The 16,747-nt window shown below is 43.3% G+C and overlaps 1 pseudogene; it reads right to left on the reverse strand.

Moving 5' to 3' along the window:
- Nucleotides 1-1,908: 1,908 nt before the first annotated feature.
- On the reverse strand, nucleotides 1,909-2,193 carry LOC128110568 (60S ribosomal protein L39-like; annotated as a pseudogene).
- Nucleotides 2,194-16,747: the final 14,554 nt, after the last annotated feature.

The raw sequence follows: 16,747 nt of genomic DNA on the forward strand, positions 1-16,747 counted from the left end.
CCCCTGGTGACTCCCTGGGAAGCAATTCCCAGTAATCACCACACATCACTGACCTTAAACAAATTCCTTCATATTAGCTCTTCATTTAGCAATGAGATGAGCCTATAACCTAAGATTCCATCTATCCCGAGAATTTCTAAAACTAACCAATGTGCCTGTGGCTACTTCCTCTTTACTGTATTTTAAAAAATTCATTGCATGATAAAAATTACTATTCTTTGTATGTCTAATCTAAAATGTGATTTCTGGATTGGGGCCAGGATGGTCACCTGACTGTATCCCACTCCCACACTACTGCCTCTTGAAAACCTGGTGTGGCCTAACCAAACTGTAGATACTAAAATGTTGATTTTTGATCTTCTAGGTAGATAGCCTTAATCTGGTGCTTTTAAATGTCAGTTCTGAACATTGAGGCTGGAAAAGAAAAAGGAAATCTTGCTGTGGGTTTATAAGATTGATAACAATGATTTACAACAAAAATGTAAAATAAAAGCAGATGACTTTATTATAAGTATAATTTGGATTTAACTCTGTGTTCAAAGATCTGTTAAATCTATCCTGCCTTACAAATTTAGATCCTCTTCTTTCTTAACAATTTTTTAAAGACTTATTTATAATTTTATGTATATGGGTACTTTGTCTGTATGTACATCTGCACATCAGAAGAGGGCATTGGATCTCATTGTAGACTACTGTGAGTCACCATGTGGGTGCTGGGAATTGAACTCAGGTCCTCTGGAAGTATAACCAGTGCTCTTAACCACTGAGCCATCGTTCTAGCTCCTCTTTTTAAAATTCTTTCATTATTTATTTTATATGTATGGGTGTTTTGCCTGCATGTATGTCTGTATACCATATGCATCCCTGGTCCCATGGAGGTCAAAAGAGAGCATTGGATCCCCTGGAGCTAGAGTTACAGACAGCTGTGAGCCATCATGTGGGTGATGAAACTGGAACCCAGGTCCTCTGGATGAGCATCCAGTGTGCTCTTAACCATTGAGCCATCACTCCAGCCACCTTGTTTATTTTTTGACAGTCAAGGGTAACAGAAAATGAGAGGACATAGAAATGATTTCTATTAGGTAGGCATGGTGTCTTAGTCACTTTTCTATTGCTGTGATGAGACATGACCAATGAAACTTAAAGAAGAAAGAGTTTATTGGTGACTTACAGTTTCAGAGGTCAAGTCCATGGCCATCATGGAAGGGAGCATGACAGCAGGCAGGCAGGCATGACACTGGAGCAGTAGATGAGAGTTCACATCTTATCACTGCCTGGAGGACCAGCCTCCAGCAGCACAGGGCTTGAAGGGAAATCCATAGAGCCAGCACGTACTAGACTTTTCTATCTGAGTACGTTAGGGATAAAGACACTCACACTCTCTCGATAGTTTCTTTCTTTATTTTCTATTCTTCATTTTGTGTTCTACAATCTCTTTTCTTATCTCTATCCAGAAATGTCCCTTCTGTCTCTCTTGAGGTTTTCCTTCTCCTGCTAACTCTCTTGATGTTCTCCTCCTAATTCTCTCATTCTTGATATTTTCCTTCTAACCCATTTTAACTCTATTCTTTCCCCTTACAGTTTATATATTCCAGCAAAATCTTTCAGGCAATATAAAAATTACAATGTGGTCACATTCTGTTTTTCAAGGGAATGATTACAATGAGTTTAAGTAAAACACAGCATGTTTTCTGTATCCCTTACATGATAAAACATTTTACATATTACACGTGAAAAACAAATTATCCCAAGAACCCACGTACATTCATACCCAAGCAACTTGTTATAGATTAACTGTGTAGGTAAGCAGGATATTCTTCTCGGTCAGGTCTTTTACTGGTAGGCTGCATTTTGCAGTTACAAATAAAAATATTTATTTGTATTTTATAAATAAAAATATTTATTTTATTACTGGACAAACTACTCCCCCAACTTAAAACATGACCAAGTCTTCAGGTTAAAATGTTGAACTCCACGTGGTAGGATTGCTTGATGACCCACAATTCAGTATAAACTGTCTTGTCATTGTGTGAATCCTTACAGACCCAGTTTTGTTCTCCTCCAGTGTCTTCTCTTGGAGTTGTACCTTATTTTGTTACCAGTTTTCATCCGAATCCACTGAGGAATAGGACAATTTTGCTTTTGTTTCTTGGCCAGGAATCACTTGATCCTGAAAGTCTTGTGAGAAGACATGGTGAGAAGCCAAGTCAGGAGCCCACCGCACGATGGAGGAGGAAAGGAGAAGAGGAGGTTCCGACCAGAAGAACACGATTAGAAGACCAAAAGGTAATCTTATAAGGAATCTTAAAGGAACCACAAACCTAAACTTTTATATATCAAAAACAACAGTCAGCTCTACTTTAAACCTTGAGGGTGTGTAGCATGAATCTCTAAAGGTCTTATTAATAAAAACAAACCCAGAGCCAGGTATTGGGGTGAATGCTGGAAGATCAGAGAAGCAGAACAAGCCACAGCTACCTCACCTCACCAGTTCCTCAGCTGGTCCTGTTTCCTCAGACTGGAAGCCTCTGTGTCCTCATCCAAATGGGTCTCAGCTGAACTGCTGCTCAAAAGCCTAAAAGCTTAACCAGCTCTAGTCCCTTGTCCTCACGCCTTATATACCTTTCTGCTTTCTGCCATCACTTCCTGGGATTAAAAGCTCACTTCCAGGGATTAAAGATGTGTGTCACCATGCCTGGCTGTTTACAGTGTGGCTTTAAACTCACAGAGGATCTCTGCCTCCCAAGTGATAGGATTAAAGATGTGTGTGTCACCATTTTCTGGCCTCTATATCTAGTGGCTGTTCTGTTCTCTGACCCCAGATAAGTTTATTAGGGTGCACAATATTTTGGGGAACACAATACCACCACAAGGGTGTATACCCACTCATCAATAATTTTTTTATATAAGGAAATTGAGGGCAGAAATGGGTACAAGGAATTAATCATCACCTTTGGTCATCAACCAATCCTAGCAAGAAAAGTGCATCAACTAGTAATAATGGGGTTACTTTGTTCTTGTTCCCTGACCTTAATGAGTTCCTCATTTAACTATGTGCCTTTCTAAAACTTTAGATTGTCTTCTTGGGTTTTTCACCCCAAAGCTATTTGACAAAAACATCTTAGTCTAACTTTAAGTTATTTTCAAAGCTTTGTTTCAGCTATGAATGCACTCTGTGAACACATCTCCCAACATTGAGATTAGAAGAATTTAAGCTAGCTGGGCTACTGGGACTCAATTGTTTTTCTTAATCATTAACCTAAGCCACAGTCTATACAGCTCCTCAACTAAAAACTCATGTGTTGTAGCAGTGTGACACTTTCTTGTTTTATTTTTTTATCATAAAAACTCTGTATAAACTGACATTATCTATTAGATAGTACAGCTTAGGAAGAAATGATCTTCATAGTAATCCACAGGTTAAAATGCCCATTAGAATGGGATGTTTCCATGAGAAGAACACACTACATTATAAGCATTGGGGATCTCCCCACATCCATTCACACCATGCCAGATACCAGAGGAAGATGGCAGGGGCAAACATGTAAAGGCAAGAAGAAATTGTGGAGGCCCACAAAGGTTTCCTAGTGAGATCTGAGCTTGCTTTACCCAGCAGAGCAGCAGGGCACTGGAAATGATCGCACCCCCTTTGCCTAGACAAAGTAAGGTCAGTCAGTCTTCCCCGTGTCCCTCTCCCACAGGAAAACCTCTGCCTTATGGGCCTGATGGCCAAAGGAGATTGATGCTGTTCTGATACTTGTGCCTCCAATGCTATGCAGACCTGGGTATGGGCTGGTCCCTGTCATTTATAGAATTGGAAGCTGCTTGGTCTGCACTCAGATATAATTTATCCTTCTCAGATCTCTAATAGTACTAATGGTTAGGCTAGCCGTAACGTTGTCAGCTTGGCGGCATCAGACAACCAGGTCCTTCTGCAAGGCTATAGCCAGCTTGTTAGCTCATTTTAAAGACAAAGTTCCAAGATATAAAAGTTTAAATAAGCCATAAAGGTTTAAATATGGGTCCAAAAAGTGTCTGAGGATATGAAAGCTTATAAGCTTTGAGGATCTCAGAAAATGATTTAGATTATGAGAAATGTTTGAGATTGCTCTTCCATTCTATAACAGTTCAGAACTTAACTGAATATATTATATTCAATGGAGTTCTGATAAGCTGGTAGAGCAATGGCTACTTACTGTTCAGTCACAAACTCAACATTTTAGATTTATTTTAGTTGTCATCTAAATATAAACTTAAAAATGCTTCTCATCAGGCCAAAAAAACTCTGTCCAATTTATACCTGGCTCTCTGGACAGAAGGAAAATGCACAAGCTTTAAACCAAAATCTGTAGTTCAGGTATGAGTCTACTTCTGCTGTTTTATAGATACCCATTACAAACTATGTCTATGATATAGATATCAGTACAGATTGGTAATACTAATGTATCTAAAACTTTTTTTTTTTTTTTGTTTTTCAAGACAGGGTTTCTCTGTGTAGCTTTGCGCCTTTCCTGGAACTCGCTTTGGAGACCAGGCTGGCCTTGAACTCACAGAGATCCGCCTGTCTCTGCCTCCCGAGTGCTGGGATTAAAGGCATGCGCCACCACCGCCCGGCTTAATGTATCTAAAACTTTTATGTCATTTTGTAAGATAGTTTATGTAGGTCTCAGAGGATTAAAAGAGTCATAAAACTTGGATCCATTTCACCTCTGTCGGAAGGACCCCAGATAAGAACAGCTTATTCCTAAGGATGGTGTTTTTTTTTTTTCTCTGTCCTGGTCTTGGGACTCCTGCTCTTCCAAGTTACTAAGAATGTGGTCCTAAGGGTTCTAAATAAGTTCATAAATTTTAACTTCTGTTCCTAGTTTAAATTTGTCTCAACAGATTTCTACTTAAGCTTCAGTTGCTGACTCCACTGCTCCAGACAGATATGAGCTCCAGACACACTAAAAGCTGACATGGACCAGCCCAGCCAATGTGATTGTTCCCTGCCTCTACAGGGTCAGATAGCCACATGCTTCTGACAAATGCCCTATTGCTCAGCCTTTGACCAGCCTTGCAGATTTTTTGGGGCCCTGACAACAATGCCCCAATGCCAGCTTGAAGCAGTTACAGAAGAGAATATGTCATCCCATGGTCCCTGTCCAGAATAAGGCTGAAATGCTGGGTCAAAAGGAAACTCCCTGGCATAGAGGCAAGATGGCCAACTATAATGCCCATTGACATACCAGGAAAATAGGTTCAGAATTGTCAATTGATAAATTTATTAATAAGATAAGACACTTGACCTTCTTTGTGCAGAACCAAAGGGATATTACTCAAAGATCAGAACTACAGGGCCTTAAGAATGGCATCAGATACAGATGTCACTGTATCTGTTAGCTAATGGTTCTTGGGTCCCAATACCCTTGAACTTCTGGACAGGCAGGTCTCATGATTGAGTTCTGTCATTAGAACTTGTAAACTGGGGAATGTGAGGGCAATACAGACTCCATCTTAGGGAAGGGCCACCATCTTAGACCACCTGCTCTACTCAGTTCCCAGGAAGGACCTCAGGAATGTGCCATGACAACTAGAACAGATATAGAGCAGTGTGCTCCTATAGACATTCTGTCTGCAGTTTATGGCCCTTGAAGATTTCTAGATAATCCTGCTGAGCAGCTCAGGTAATCCTGCTCAGCAAGTGTGGTTTCCTGCCAAAAAGTCCAACCCAATAGTTTCAAATATGGTTTTGTGCCAAAAGACTAGACCAATAGTTTCAAAAAAAAAAAAAATCACCTTGTCCCATGTCCCTTCTACCCAACCCCAAGTTGCCAAAGCATATAATTCCCAGTTTGCAGCTTTTCCCTATAAAAACTCTCTACCCCTGGGCCCACTGCCACTGCTGCCACTGCCACATTTCCCTCCATCTGCCCAATGGTGGCCCAGGTTCGAACCTGACAATAAAAGGACCCTTATGTGCTTGCATTGGAAACTGGCTCCTTGGTGGTCTCTGGAGGTTTCTCAAAATGGATACAACACCTGACATGGGCACCAGGAGCTCCTGTAACTGCTGAGCCATCTCTCTAGCTAACCCCACCTCAACATCTATTTTTGTGTGTGTGTGTGTGTGCGTATTTATTTGTGTATGTCAGTGTGCTTGCGTTTGTCAGTGTATGCCACATGTGTATTTGCCACATGTGTGCAGGTACCCAAGGAAGCCAGAAGAGGGCATCAGATCTTTTGGAGCTGGAGTTACAAGTGGCTGTGAGCCTCTGATGTAGGCACAGTAAACCTAACTCAGGACCTCTGGAAGAGCAGCAAGTGCTCTTAACCCCTGAGCCATCTCTCCAGAAGTATGTCAATGTATACAAACTTTCCTGAGGGTCCCCCAAAACAAACAAGCAACAGGAAAAAGAAAAACAGAACCAAAAATTATGTGATGCTCCTCTTTTGTCTTTTTTTTTTTTTTTTTTGGTTTTTTCAAGACAGGGTTTCTCTGTGTAGCTTTGTGCCTTTCCTGGTACTTGCTTTGGAGACCAGGCTGGCCTCGAACTCACAGAGATCCACCTGCCTCTGCCTCCCGAGTGCTGGAATTAAAGGCGTGCGCCACCACCGCCCAGCTCTCTTTTGTCTTAATATCCCAACAGGTGGGCTAACCAAAGTGAACACCTGCTCTGGTCACTGCCTTTGAGGGACACTGGTGTCCAGCCTGAGTCTCAGCAGCCCATAAGAGGCTGAAAACTCCAGACACGTAAGATACTCAGCAGCAATTCTGTGTCCAAATATACCAGTCTCTCAGGGGCTTTTCTTTAGCAAGATGTTCATCTAGTCTACCGGGGCCTTTTGATGTCCTGATTTTTATTGCCCCCTTAGTACTGGGACAACTCCCATCCCATTGCCTGTTGTCACAAGTTTGAGGGTCTTTAATCAGAAGTGTCTCAGTTCTTTAAAGAGTGCCCAGAGAAGCTATTGCAAAAACATAGTAACCCTTGGCCACGGCAGCGACAAAAGTCTCTGACTCAATGTCTGAGAATAAACTTTGGATCACTCCTGTCACACCTCCTGCAGTCACTTCAGAAACATCTCTTGACTATCCAAATAAGGTCCCAAGTGGCTAATTGGACCCATGTTCAAAATAAAGTCTGGTTGCTATCTTCCAAAGTGGGGTCACCCAGGTACTCTGTGTTCCTGGAATGATCACACTGAACTTTGCAGCCCTTGCCCAGGCAGGTTCCTGTTCCAGCTGCCAAGGTAAACAGGCTCCAGGAAGTCCCTTGTGCCACCTGTGGTCAACTTTCCTTTTCCCCCTGTGATGCAGGGAATGGAACTCAGGGGCCTCCAGCATGCTGGGCAAATGCTCTACCCCTAAGCCGGCCCTCCCCACCACCATCCTGTAGTCAATGCTGACCAGTCATTCCTAAATATTTGGTTTGCGTAGCAGGCAGAGTGGGAAGCCAGGGAAGACATTTCTCTGTACAAGCCAGTCCTTCTCTGTTCCTTCAGAGCGCCACCTCAGCCACGCCTCTGAAATTAATGAATAACCTTATATAAAAATGACTTAGGTAGTCATTTTACATCTCAGGAAAACTCTCCTACCCCCAGACACGGTTTCCCTGTGTAGCCCTGGCTGTCCTGGAACTTCCTCTGTAGACTAGACTGGTCTCAAACTCATAGAGATCCCCCTGCCCCTGCCTCCTGAGTGCTGGGATTAAAGGTGTGTACCACCACTGCCAGGTTCCTTATTTAAATAGAACTACTTTATTTTTTATTTATGTATATATACGTGTGTGTGTGTGTGTGTGTGTGTGTGTGTGTGTGTGTGTGTGTGTGTGTTTATCCCACGTGTGTGGGTACCTGTGGAGATCAGAAGAAGATGGCAGTACCCCCTGGAACTGGATTTTCAGGCAGCTGCTTCACATGGGTGCTGGGAACCAAACTCAGTTCTTCTAGAAGAGCAGTAAGCACTCAACCACTGAACCATCTCTTTGCCCAAAGACAAAAATACTTAAAAAAAAAATACTTCAAGTGTCCAGTCTTTTGTTGTTGTTGTTGTTTGTTTTTCAAGACAGGCTCTCAATGTGTAGCCCTGGCTGTCCTGGAATTCACTCTGTAGACCAGGCTAGCCTCTGAACTCAGAGATCCACCTGCCTCTGCCTCCTGAGTGCTGGGATTAAAGGCGTGCGCCACCACCGCCTGGCTCCAGTATGTTTTTTAACGCTTTGTGTCATCACATCTTAAAACATACAAAAACACTTTCGGCGCTTGTTATAATAATGAAACTAAATTTTATGAAACAAAAAGCACACACATAAAAACAAAACAAAAAACAAAACCATGGAGATCATTTTGTGTTGGCCAACTCCTCCTGGGTGTGATTGACATGCCCAGTGTATTCAGTAGCACTCCATTGGAGAAAATGGTTTTCCCCTTTACCAGCAGGAATCAATTGCAAATAGGTTTTTGGTTAGGGATGGGACCCTGTGTCCACTTCCCCCTCTTAGTGCTAAGACCCTGTCTGGCTTGAACCCATGCTGCTATGGTCTCTGTGAGTTCTTGTGTATCAATCCTGTTGTGTCTAGATTCATCCACCACCTCTAGCCCTTAGGATCATTCCTCTCCTCTTCTAACTAGATCTCTGAGCCTTTGGGGAAGAGATTAGATGAAGACATCCTATTTAGGACAGGATGCTCCAAAGTCTCTCCCTGTCTGCACATTGTCTGGGTGTGGGTCTTGGTGTCAGTTCCTGTCTACTGCAAGAAGCTTCTGCGATGGAGACAGGCACACTGACCTTTGAGGTTTTCATTTGACAGCCCAAGTTTTTCTTTCCAGCTTTAGTTCAGTTTGAGTTTTCTTTAGTGATTCTATTTCTTTCTTACATTCTTCTTTAATGACTTGAATCATTTTCATTCAACTATTTGTGTTTCCAAGGTCTTCCTTAAGGCATCCATGTCTTCTTTAATGACCTTGAACACATTCAGATTTGCTATTTTGAGTCCTTGTCTTATGCCTCAGCTAAATTACTTTTCTTGGGGCCTCTACAGGCGGCCTGTTATCTTGGCTGTCCATGTTTGTGTTTTGTAATGAGATGTGGGTATCTGGACTTAAAACATTTGAAGTGTTTCTTGGCTTAGATCTGGTCTTTTTGTTGAGTGTGTATTTGGTCTTTGGTTGCTGTTTCCCACTCTGGCTTCTAGCCAAGGGTGATGGCTGTGGGGTCCCTGGTAGAGGGTGCTTCTGTGGGTCAGCAGGTGTCACAAAGGAATGGAGATGAGCTAGAAGGAAAGTCTGAGGGGTGACGGGAAGGAACCAGGAGGATGTGGGGTCTGTACCAGGAAGCATAGTCTACAGGGATTAGTTAGAAAATTTTGCTCCAGACCAGAAGTGTATCCAGGCAGGTGTGTATACCATACAACAGCAAGAGCAGTAAAGCCCAGTTAATGACCTCATATTTCAAAAATAGAAGGCGATTATTTACTCCAAGTTACAGTAAGAAAAGCTTTCAGAGTGGTGGTGTTAGCCTTTAATGCCAGCACTTGGGAGGCAGAAGCAGGGAGGTCTCTGAGTTTGAGGTTAGTCCAGTCTACAGAGCAAGTTACAGGACATCAGAATTATACAGAGACTTGAAACACAACAAAGACAGAAAAGAAAAGCTTCCAGCACTTGTGAGGCGGAGGATGGCGGAACGCTGTAAGTTTGAGGCCAGTCTGGTCTATACAGTGAGTTCCAGAAAAGTCAGGGCTACACAGAAAAACCAAGCCTCAAAAAAAAGGGGGGAGGAAGGAAGAAAAAGAAAGAAAGAAAATACTGATATCAAAGTACAAACAATTACCAGTTTAAAATATATTTAAAATACAAAAAACAACAAGAACACAGAAGTGAGGATGATTTTCCTGTCTGACTCAAGGGTTTTGGTCTTTGTATTTATTGTGTTGGTTATATTGACATCCAGTAGAATTTCTTACTATATCTGAGGACATCTTGTTCTGGTTTCATGGGGTAGAACTTTCCCAGGAGCATCTCGATCCTCGTCACTGAACAGTTTCAAAGTGGTGCAATATCACTGTGACTAGCTGGGGCTTGAGGATGTGTGCAGTGTCCTGTGCAGCCATAACTAACGTGGGATTGAACACAGTCGGTTGCCAGGGCTCCAGTATGTGGAGCAGCATGAGCAGCAGGAGCAGCAGGAGCAGCAGGAGCAGCAGAAGAGTGCTTCTCTCTGGTGTGCACAGTGCTTTTTATAATAAAACCTTCCTTCTTTTGTTAATTTTTTTTCCTTGTGAATGAAACTACCCTTCATAATAAACCAATAAACACAAGTAAATTGTCCCCCTGAGTTCTGGAGGCTTCCCTGACAAATTAATCAACCTCCAGGAAGGGGGTAAAAGAACATTATCTTATAGCTGATTAGTTGGTCACTGCAGAAGCCCAGGCTTGTACCTGGCACCTTAGGCATGTAGCAGCCCCATAGAGCTGAGTTCTTGACTTCTGGGATCTTATACCTCTTCTGGATAATAGCAGAACTAAATCGTTTGGTGTGTGAGAGTACGAGCCCCACACACCCACATTTAAGCACAGGTGTGTTCTGTGTTTTGAAGGTATGGTGGAAGAAACAGGCCCTAGGCTTGGTGTTTTTAGAGATGACTCAATCCATAGTTAGGAACACTTGCTGCTCTTGCAGAGGACCTGGGTTCAATTCCTAGTACCCATGTGGTGGCTCACAACCATCTGTAATTCCAGTTCTAGAAGATATTCTTATGTCCATGGGCACCAGACAGTCATATGGTACACATACAAGCCTGTAAGGAAACCACTGATACACATAAAATAAAAATAAATAAATCTTTAAAGAAAAGAAAGGAGGGCCCAAAGAAATGGTCCATGACTGGCCACAGATCACTGGACTTTGCAGCATCTCCATCCTGGAACTTATCAGCAGCTGGATACACTTTGAAACAAATACCTGAACTGTCCCAAAAAGAAATGGCCTTGAGGCTGGATAGATGGCTTAGTGATTAAGAGCACTTGCAGAGGACCTCACTAGGCTTCCAGCACCCACAAGGCTTCACATCCATTTATATCTTGAGTTCCAGGGGATCCAGTGCCTTCTTCTTGCCTCCGGGGGCACCAGGCTTGTACATGGTGCACAGACATACATGCAGGCAAGCACTCATGCACACCACATAAAAAAAGAGAAATTCCATGACTAGGAAAAGAATGACTCAGCACCAGATAAAACTAATTTTGTTTTCTGTTCGTGCCAAATAGGTCAAGAGAACCTCCCAGTCCTTTTTTCACGGAGGTGCAGAGCCGCCCCACTCTCTTGTCTTTATAGCTATACTTTTATCTGTCTCTTCAGAGTTATTCATGACTGAGCCGTAACAGGACTCCAGACCTTAGCACAACTGACTCCATGATGCAAGGACCATTCAGGCCGTAAAACTCAGCACATCGACAGCACCACCTGCCAAAATGAAAACAAAATCCCAATCCATCAAAGTCCATAGTTCTGGAAAAGTCTCTAAATGTATTAACCTTGCCTTTTGGCTTCTGTAGTTCCAATTTCTGGCTAACTGTTCTTGTTAACTGAAGTATATCAACCCAGGATGTAGTTTTTTTTTTTTTTTATGTTTAAAATCTCACCCTGAGAAAGGCTCAGGACTACACTGGGATCCTGAATATCCAGTGTAGTTGCCGGCCAGCTAATAAAGACTTTCTATTGGCTGAAGTCCATGTCCTAAGTAGTGTTCTCTGGTGGATACCCTACAACGGAGCAACTCCCCGACAGTGTAAATAACCCTCTGTTGTTACTCTGCGTCAGTCAACAATCAGGTGTCTACCCTCTAGACAGGTGGTTCTCAACCTTCCTCATGCTGCGACCCTTTAATACAGTTCCTCACGTTGTGGTGACCCCCCAACCATAAAATTATTTTCGTTGCTACTCCATAACTGTAATTTTGCTACTGTTACGAATCACAATGTAACTATCTGATATGCAGGACATCTAATGCGTGACCCCTGTGAAAGGGTTGTTTGACCCCAAGGGGTCGCGACCCACATATTGAGAACCAGAGACTCTGGACTCTGAACTGAGGAGGGCCAAGGAAAGGATTCCTTCCTGACAGAGCTCAACCCTGGCAGCCCCTTAAATGGAACACGAGAGTTTTAGAGAATACTCATGTCCGAATCCTTTCATTCTAATGGCGAGGTGGATCCAGACATAGGTTTTTAAAGTTCCTCAGCTGACTCCAGCTTGCGGCGAGGTAGATAATCTAGCATTCAGAATTCTATGCCAGGCACAGTAGCGAGTGATCTAATCCCAGCACTCGGGAGGCAGAGGCAGGCGGATCTCTGTGAGTTCGAGGCCAGCCTAGGCTACAGAGCTGAGGTCCAGGACAGCCAGGGCTGCATAATGAACTCATAAAATTGAGCTGAAGTGCAACCAGCCTGTCTGGCAGGAATAGATGTTCTAAAGAAACTTATATGCTCCTTTCTTTGGTTGTCAAACCATTAAAATGTGGACCTCTAAGAAATTAGAATTTCCCCAGGAATCTTCTGCTGGAGGAAAATGGAGAAACCCTAATGGCAGCCAGAGGAAGGAATTTGTCACCAAGAGAAAGATTGACAACTTGTCTGATGACCTCGCAGGAGGTAAGACTAGAACTAAGACTGTGGCTGGAGGACCACACCCTGGCCAGACTACATAGTTATACAAGTCCTGCCTTCTCCTTAAGCCTTACTACCTACATGCTGGGGTCATGAAGATGGACTTGGCTGGGGTGGGGGCCACTGGGTCTCTTTGCCCCTCTTTCCAATGTGGCCATATGTAATAAATCTCTTCTTTTTGCTTCTCACCATTAATTTGGCTCTTTTAATTGGCTAATGGAAGGTGAATGGCCGAACCTGGCCTGTTGGGGCACAGGCTGTGATTATAAGTCCTGTAACAAAAGGGTTAAGATCTAGCTGAATCTACGTATCACTTATGTTTAGATCCACTTAGGATTTTTATTTTTATTTTTTTAAATTTATTTATTTATTATGTATATAGTGTTCTGCCTGCATGTATGTCTGGAGGCCAGAAGAGGGCACCAGATCTCATTATAGATGGTTGTGAGCCACCATGTGGTTGCTGGGAATTGAACTCAGGACCTCTGGAAGAGCAGCCAGTGCTCTTAACCTCTGAGCTATCTCTCCAGCCCAGGATTTTTATTTTTTGAGACAGTCTCCCTACATAGTTCAGATGGACCTTGAACTCAGGACCTGCCTCCCACCATCTCCTTAGTGCTGGGATTTCAGGTGTGAGCCACTAAGCCTTGCTAGGTTCATCTTTTTAAATACATTTTCCCTTAAGTTTGGTTTATTTCATCTAAAAGCCTGTAGAAGGTTTGAAGCTGTTATTCAGCGGTAGATCTCTTGCTTAGTATGTACAAAGCCCTGAGTTCAATTCTCAGCACCATAAACCAACCAAAGAAACAACCAAACACACCGAAAGCAAACCTAGCACTTGAGTGTACAAGGACACAGGCATCCTGATATTAGGGGGAGAGAGAAACTTTTCACACGAAGACAGATGTTCCACAAATTAAATTGAAACTATCAAGTGTCACTATCGTGGAAGGCCACAAGATGGCGTTGTGATTCCACAGAAAAGAGCTCCGGTTTCTGCACTTTCTGTTTTCCTTTCTTCCCACCCCTGACCTTCACCATCACCCTGAGTGTGTGGTATATGTGATGTATATAGTCATGTGTGTATACACAAGTGTTTGTGCAGGTGAACGGACATGTGTGCATATGTGTGTAAAATCCCCATGTTAAAGCCAGGTGTTTTTCTCAATTGCTTTCTACCTAATATATTGACAGAGGGTCTGTCACTTGGACCCTGAGCTCCCCAACTTGAGTAGTCTAGGTGGTCATCTTGCTCTGGGGATCCCTGGTCTCTAGTGTTCTGGAATTACAGATGGACCATCATGCCCACCAGCAAGCTTCGGATCTGGATTCTGGTCCTCATGTTTTTGCTCAAGCTGAGAAATATTCCTGACATTCATCATTTTGATTTATTTTGTTTGAGACAGGATCTCTGTGCGGCCCCAGCTGTCCTGGAACTCACTATGTAGACCAGGATGACCTTGAACTCACAGAGATCTGCCTACTTCTGCCTCCCGATGCTAGGATTAAGGGTTTGCACCAGGCTCTTTTTTCTTACATAGGCTAATTACTAGACTTTTTCATTGAATGGGAAAACAGTAGAACAACAGTTTAAAACAAATAAGGGTACTGTTTTAACAGTGTTGTTTTTGTTTTGGGGGTTATTTTAGACGTAGTCTCACTAGGTAGCTCTGGCTGGCCTGGAACTCACAAGTTGGCTTTGGACTCAGTGTTGGTCTCTTTATCACTACTCTATACCTTGCCATTACTTTTGTCTTTTGCCTTGTGTGGGTGCCTGGACAGGCCAAAAGAGGGCATGAGGTTGCCTGGAGCTGGAGTTGCAGGCAGTTTGACCACCTGATACAATATGAACGCTGGAAACTGATCCTCTGAAAGAGCAGGCAACACTCTTAATTGCTGAGTCATCTCTTGGGCCCCTAAATAAAGGGTAGGGTGGTGCATAACATAGAAACCAAGACCAGAGGACAGCAGTTCTCTCCCTCCACCATGTGAATTCTAGGTATTGAAATTAGGGTGCCAGGCTTGGTGGCAAACTCCTTTATTGGATAAGCCACCTTAATGGCTGATACATAGCTATTATTTTTGTTTTTTGTTTTTTTTCGAGACAGGGTTTCTCTGTGTAGCTTTGCGCCTTTCCTGGAACTCGCTTTGGAGACCAGGCTGGCCTCAAACTCACAGAGATCTGCCTTCCTCTGCCTCCCGAGTGCTGGGATTAAAGGTGCCTACCTGGCTGGGTATGGTGGCACACGCCTTTGATCCCAGCACTTGGGAGGTAGAGGCAGACGTATCTCTATGCCAGGCCAGCCTGGTGTACAGAGTGAGTTCCAGATAGCCAGTGAAACCCTGTCTCAAAAAAAAAAAAAAAAAAACCAGTAATAATAATAATAGTTACAGCTTTCCTTATTAATCCATCTTTGGTTATAGGCATGTTGGCCATGAGCTTTGTGACAGGTAATTGAAAAGGCATTACACCCTTTCGCTCCTGTAGACTGGTCAGGGATCCTGGGCCTGAGGAGTAATAGAATGCTTCATTCCATGATTTTGCTTTTTCCTTGTGTACCTCAGACCGATGCAAAAGAAAAGAGTGATGTGTCGATGCCAGTAGACACACACACAAAATGCATGGAGGAAAATCTGCTTCCTCCTGCCAGAGGAGAGAGACAGAAAACTTTAGACTATAACTCTTCTTGCCAAACACCACAGGAAAAAGTGGGTCTCTCACTCCCAGCTCTGTCAGTAAAGGCTGAGACCCAAATCTTCACCAGTTCTAAAGACTTGCCACATGCCACCACTAGGGTGCAGCAAAGACTTCCATCCGTGTGGAGCAGTGGGAGCCCCTTCTAGTCCTACCCCAGAGAACACTCAGGAAGACAGACTTCCACCCAGTCACTGAGTACAAACACTACCTCCCCAGCCAGGCTAAGGGGAGGCTGAGCGACGAGCCTGAACTGCTTTCCACCTCTACTCGGTGATAATGTTGTAGGGACCTCTTTCCTTGACACACTAGTGGCGGAAGAGTCCTAGCATAACATTTAAATAAGGCCACAGATTTCAAAATATCCCATACTCCCAGGTTTCAGTTGAAAGTCACTCATTATACTAAGAGACAGGGAAACAAAACAAAAGAAATAAACAAACAAACAACAACAAAACCACCGGCATGCTTGAGGGCCTAGGTTCAATCTCCACCACAAGTGTACACACACACACACACACACACACACACACACACACACACACACACCTCTCTGAGAATCAGAAAAATCTCAATTTAAATGAAATAGACAATTTACAAAGTCAGTTCGGAGATGAAACAGATGGTAGACTTTTTTTTTTTTCCACTGTGATGGTTTGAATGAGAATGGTCCCCATAGACACTTCTATCGGAATACTTGGCCTCTAACAGGTGGGACTATTTGGGAAGGATTAGGAGGTGTGTGGATTTGTTGAAGAAGGTGTGTCACTGGGGGCTGACTTTGAAGTTTCAGAAGCCCACACTGTTCCAGTTGGTGCTCCCACTGCCTTGTGCTTATGGATCAGAGGTAAGCTCCAGAGCCATGCCTGCCTGCCTATCTCCCACCATGCTCCCTGCCAGGACAGTCATGGACTCTAACCCTCTGGAATGGTGAGACCCAATTAAATGTTTTCTTGTATAAGTTGCCTTGGTCATAGTATGTTGTCACTGCCATAGAAAAGCAACTAAGATACTTGCATATATCTTAAAATGCATAAAACAGTTCAACAGAAGCCAGGCATTGTAGTGTATGCCTTTAACTGAAGTGACTAAGGAAATGTCACTTGTCCTGATCTTACACTGACTCCATTTTATGTCTGTTCAGGTGATTTTCAGCCCCTTAACCCATAAAGAGTCATGTCTGCCTTGGTAACACATTCAGCACCTTCCATGACCCTGACCATGGTTCAAATGCATAACCAAAATATCTGCTGAATGTAGAGCCTAAACAATTGTCACCAGGTTCTCTGACCTACGCCTGACGGTGATGTCACTGTGGATTTTGCCTTTAAAAAATGCTATGACCCTAAGCTTTGGGCCTGAGAGTTTGTCTGAGGCTCTTCCTGCTCGTGGTCACTGGCCAATAGG

This window comes from Peromyscus californicus, unplaced genomic scaffold, assembly GCF_007827085.1.
Source record: "Peromyscus californicus insignis strain IS unplaced genomic scaffold, ASM782708v3 Scaffold_15__1_contigs__length_86483966, whole genome shotgun sequence".
Classification (NCBI taxonomy): domain Eukaryota; kingdom Metazoa; phylum Chordata; class Mammalia; order Rodentia; family Cricetidae; genus Peromyscus; species Peromyscus californicus.